Here is a 5,513-nt window from a genome sequence, read left to right as displayed (position 1 = left end):
GACGTCGGGCCGGTAGGTTTCACGGGTCGGAGTTATTAGAAAAGTAATTTCCTTATACTACCAAACATTGGCACGCGGTTTCGGGTGAATAGAGGCTCTTTTGGCGCTTCGTTCAAAATTTTGAAACACAAGCATTCACGTTTAGAGTACTCTTGAACTATGAGGATTGACCTAAATATACAACGTTATATTTGACCTTGTATGTTTGAAAACCTCATTAAATTATCCGCTTCTTTTTGAAATTTTGACACTTGAAAATCCTATAACTACGATTATTTTGGAATGGAGGAGCTAAATTTGAATCTATTTTGTACACAACTACATATGCTATTATGTACAAAACCAGAGCAAAGATTGGTGCCCCCATAATTTAGGTATGGTTTACAAATGCCATGATATCAAATTCAAATAATTGAATGGACTTCATGTTGAATTTGATTTTTTTAAACCACCTTAAGTTGAATTCAAATGTATGCTAGTTCATAGGTAGTAGTTATTTATAATGTCCATTGTGTAACTTTCGTATGTATAATGTGCTTTACACACACAACATGAACTATACTCATGTTTATATTCGATTTCTAAAGCGATGCATTGTCTGGAGTTCAAAATACTAACTATGTGGATCAATTGTGTCGAATAATAACATAGACATGCTCAAATTCGATAGAATCTAGATGTCTGATGGATCAATGACCGCTCCTTACGCGAATTGCAAATATCATGATCCCATCCTAATATTTGGATACAATTTATATCTTTAATCAATGTGTAGAGCAGTCTTTTACGTGTAGTTTCACTCTCCATCGGTGGTCTCTCACACATGCTCACACACTCCCTCCTGAGGTGTCTTTCTCGCACACATGATCTAGATATAACCCTCCCTCCCTCTCGTAACCATTTACAACTATTTTCACTAACCTTTATCACAAGCACTCTTCCTCTCGCAAACATACACACGCACAATCATCATCGACCCTTTCTATATACATGGACCTGCCTACGTGTCTGATGTACGCACATTATCTTTATGCCTGTCTCTCACGCATTGTCTCACACCTCTCTTCCTAATCGACGAGTATGATTCTAGCAGAGCATTCTGTAGGATGCCCCTTAAAGTTAGGTTGGATGAATAGTAATATCAGAGATAAAGGGGTTACCTTAGTCCGAGAATCTAGGATTACAAATCCTAGCCGGCTTTGTGAGTGGACACAGAGTCCTTCACAATTTTGCTATCTTTGTCTTGTACGACTAGTCATCCATGGGTCTTCCTAAATGCGTCACGGGCCGACCAATGTGGCGCAGGACGGAACAGAACGAAGGGCCTCACCTCGACCCACCGGAGCTCACGCGGTGACACACCCTCTGCCCCCACGTCTCATTATCTTCTCACACCCACACATACCAACACAAACACCACACACACAGAAAATTTCTCTTGGTGCCTCTATTCCCTCCACCCTTGCATATACACACTCAAGGGAATGGAATCTCTTATCATGACGTCATATTCGTCTCTCTCTCTAGACCACTCACATTTCTCATGCTATCTCTCCCACGCCCCCCCCCCCCCCCCGTCGGCCCCTCTATCCATGCCTCTCTCGAATACGTAATACACACATACCTCTCTAGGCCCCGCCAAATGCATCAACTACACATTCACACATGTTACATCACGTACCCCATTGATCTAAAAATCCCTCTCTTCACGTTTATTTTGCATACAACATTCCTTTTGAATAAAGTGTGGCCAAAAAATTATTTTAGAGTTTCTACATATATACAACATTACAAAGTTATATGGAGGAGTACGAACGCTAATTTGCATTGCATAGTGCCCACAATGATATTTATTCCGCACTGTGAATTTGTATATTTTTATACTATATACAAATTTACTCATAATAAAGAGAAACGAAGAGCATCTATCTCTCCATCGCATACCCCCCCTGTACGCCCCTTTCACGTATGCACACAAAACTATCTCTAGGTCCTCGAAAAGTAAGCCCCCAGAAAATTCATGCATGTTTCATCTTTCTCTCGCGATATATGCAATGACGATCATTGTATTTGAAGCGAAAGCACGATACGTACATTGGACTTCAGAATCCACTCATTACGGTCACCATTTACGTTTAGTGGTTATTATGCAGTCACGGGCTCACCGTACAACTCTGTATTTGCTCACGACATGACTAGTTGACCAGTTAAACGCTCCACGTGGCACCTCTAGTGTTGCATCACATTATCTCACTACCATCGTGCCCACCTGTCGACTTGTATCTACTCTACATCTACACTCTTATAAAATACATAAAATACACTCTTATAAAAAACAGAGTTGGTGATGATGGTGTGCCTGACATCCTGCAATATAGGCCATCCGATTTACATCTGACGGATAGGAAAGAAACTATGGCAATTTTGCAAAAACGTACCCACACACCTCTCCACATTTGCAAATAAGGCCTTCCCTCATTCATCCTTTTCTCTCACAAGATAAACAAGTCATACAAATGCATCTTGATGTTACATGCAACGCACGGGCATCTTGCTAGTAAGAATGAAAACAAACGACAACACTACAAGAAATATGTCAACTTGTGACCACCACTATTGGTCACTAAAAGGTCATGGTTTTTCATTTGTGATATTTTTGTGACAAAAACATAAGGTCAAAAGCTGGCGGTCATAAACTGACTATAGCGACCTTTCTTCTGGAATGGTCGAAGACGTATACGACCAAAATAAGCCTATTGTTCTGTTTTGGTCACTAGCAACCTCCCCAGGCCACGTAGGCATCCAGCGTGGCAAGCTGATGTGGAACAAGATTCAGCCCGGTCCAATTCGGTTTTCTACATGGGCCTAGCCCATTAATTCAGCCTTTCTATATATTTTTTTCCTGTCAATTTTTGGTCAGACTTCATGGGCCAAGCCCAACAATTCAGTCTTTTATTTATTTCTTGGTCGTGGCCTTTTAACATTTGTTTGGGCCTAGGCCATTATATTTTGTTGCTGGTCCCACCAATCAGATGGATACCACTTGTGATAATCTCACACATTAGACCCACGTGATAGAAAATTCAAAAGTGATTTCATAAGTGGGCTCCATGAATCAGGTTCCATTTCACACGCTTTGAAACCACATAATGAATATTTCAAACAGAACATAACAAATGTAGTTCGTCAAAGAAGGATAAATAAGTCAACTACAATCTGTACATAGTCTATTACAATATTATTCAAATCTTTCCAGTCTATTACACATAAGACAGAACATATAACTCTTTGCTACATGGCTTAGAACTTCAAATATACTTCCTAGTTCACTTTGCTGGAGCTCATGTAAATGAGAGGAAACACCATTTCCGGGTATGTTTGTAGAGGCTGAACCAAGGCATCTAACAATAAACCAAAAGAGTTAGAAAAAAATAAAAATAAAAATACAAAGCAGATAGGGACTAAATCCTGAAGTATATGTACATGTAACAACCACAACGAATAGCTAGTTAAGAGCAAAATAGAATAATCTTACAACAGAATATAACCACACATCACCTCTATCTATTGTGTGTGTATAAGTAAAGAAAACTATGTACCAAAAATTATATTATGGGACGGAGGGAGTAGTACATATGATTACTTTCAGGTTATAATTTTTCTTCACCTACAGTCTACTCCTATATTCAGGGAACCTTAGTCAGGTATCACTAGTGAGCATAGAACAAAATAAAACAAAATAAAGGTGTTGGCTATATAAGTGAAGACTATTCACGGCTTTTTAGAACGTACGATAAACCAACAAGGACTTACAAGTTGCAAATAATCAAAACTTAGTAGCCACCGAACCTTGCAAAACACATATTGTGGCATAGTTCATCGAAAAGAAAGATGATCGCAATAACAATTAACAAGATTGTGGTGGCCAGAAGACCACCACCACAGATGCATCTTAACAAGATTGTGATCGCAATAACAATAACAATTAACAAGATTGTGATGTACGCTATCAGGGAAGAGGGGGAGGGAGATGGAGGAGCTACCTACGACGATCGCAATGGAAGCAGAGGAGCAGACCCCTCCTGCCCCTCCCCCATGAGCAGGACAGGGCTGCCGGCTGGGCACGCCCCTACTCCTCCACCTCCTTGATCAGGAGACCCCCTTCCCCTACTGTTGCTTGGCGCGCCGCATCACTAGTCACCTCCTCATGCAAGAAGTACACAATAAATAGACAGACGGTCAGTGAGGTACATTTTCGCAGCAACAGAAGCTTAAAATTAACAGAAATATACACATCAAATGAAGTCACTAAGATACTTAAGTGCACCACATGGTGTAGAATTATGTGGTATATAATTGCAACACATGAACCAAAAGAGGAATAACATCATCACCAAGAGTTTCTGATGATAAGCATAGCTCCCTACAAAAAAAGAACTAAGGGCATAGTGACTAAAGCATGCAGACCACAATATTCAAAGCAGAAGCAAGCGGGCAGTATGAGCTACCTACTGGCAAAGTATAAAACCTATATAGTATAAATGAATCAAGCAAACAAGAACTGACAATGAGAACTGCATACTAATGCACCAGATGATCAACATCAAGCATAGTATATTCACATAAGTTTGCTTATTCGGTAAATTATTGTATACAAATAGCTTCAGTTGAAACTTATAAAAAGATTAAGCACTTTCAACTGCCAGATCTAGACCCATAGTCTGCATGTTGCAATGTGACATTCCTAGAAGCATACAATTACAGAACAGAAGAAATTTTAGTTACCCAGGTACCCACGACACAACCCCACTACATCTGGAACGCCTCTTGCTAATCAATAATCCAAGACAAGAATTAACACAATAGACATACAGGTATGGTAAGGTCACAAAAATAGGGGCAAAGCTAGTGGTTTGCTTAATCTTGGTTCAATTACTTACACAGTTAAGGGGAAAGAGAAAATGAAATTCGTTATCCTACTTGTACAATTCATACCAACCATGCGATTTCCTTAACACCAGGACAGACAGTTACAAGAATAAGAGCTTGCTCCTGACTGCATGTGACAATCAATCTAACTAACTACATCCTCACTTGCATCAGTTCTATGACTACATAGCTACCATTGCTTGTATAATCTGCATGCAGGAAAAAGGTACTCCTCTCGCAGAGCACACACCATCCATCCAATTAACTCAAGAGGCTAGATTCTATCGCCCTTCCAGATTTCACGCGGGCACACAGCAGCCTCCGCAAAAAATGATCTAGGGCGCCAGATCTCAACTGGCGCATGGAAATCAAAGGCCTAACGAATAGGCCGCCAGATCCCGCGCGGATCGAGAGACGAAGGAGGGGAAGGGAACAGGGGGACTCACCGCTGTCGCCGATGAGGAGGAGCTTGATGAGGTAGTCATAGTCGGCTTGAGCCCTGGCCGGCGGCGCCGCCATCGCACCCTACCTCCTGGGCCTATCAAAAAAACCGCGGCGAAATTAAAATCAGATCAACACGGCGA

The sequence above is a fragment of the Triticum urartu genome, chromosome 6A (assembly GCF_056163025.1).
Source record: "Triticum urartu cultivar PI428250 chromosome 6A, HENAU_Tu73, whole genome shotgun sequence".
Lineage (NCBI taxonomy): Eukaryota > Viridiplantae > Streptophyta > Magnoliopsida > Poales > Poaceae > Triticum > Triticum urartu.
The sequence above is the reverse complement of the archived record's forward strand: the minus strand, read 5'-3'. Positions refer to the sequence as shown.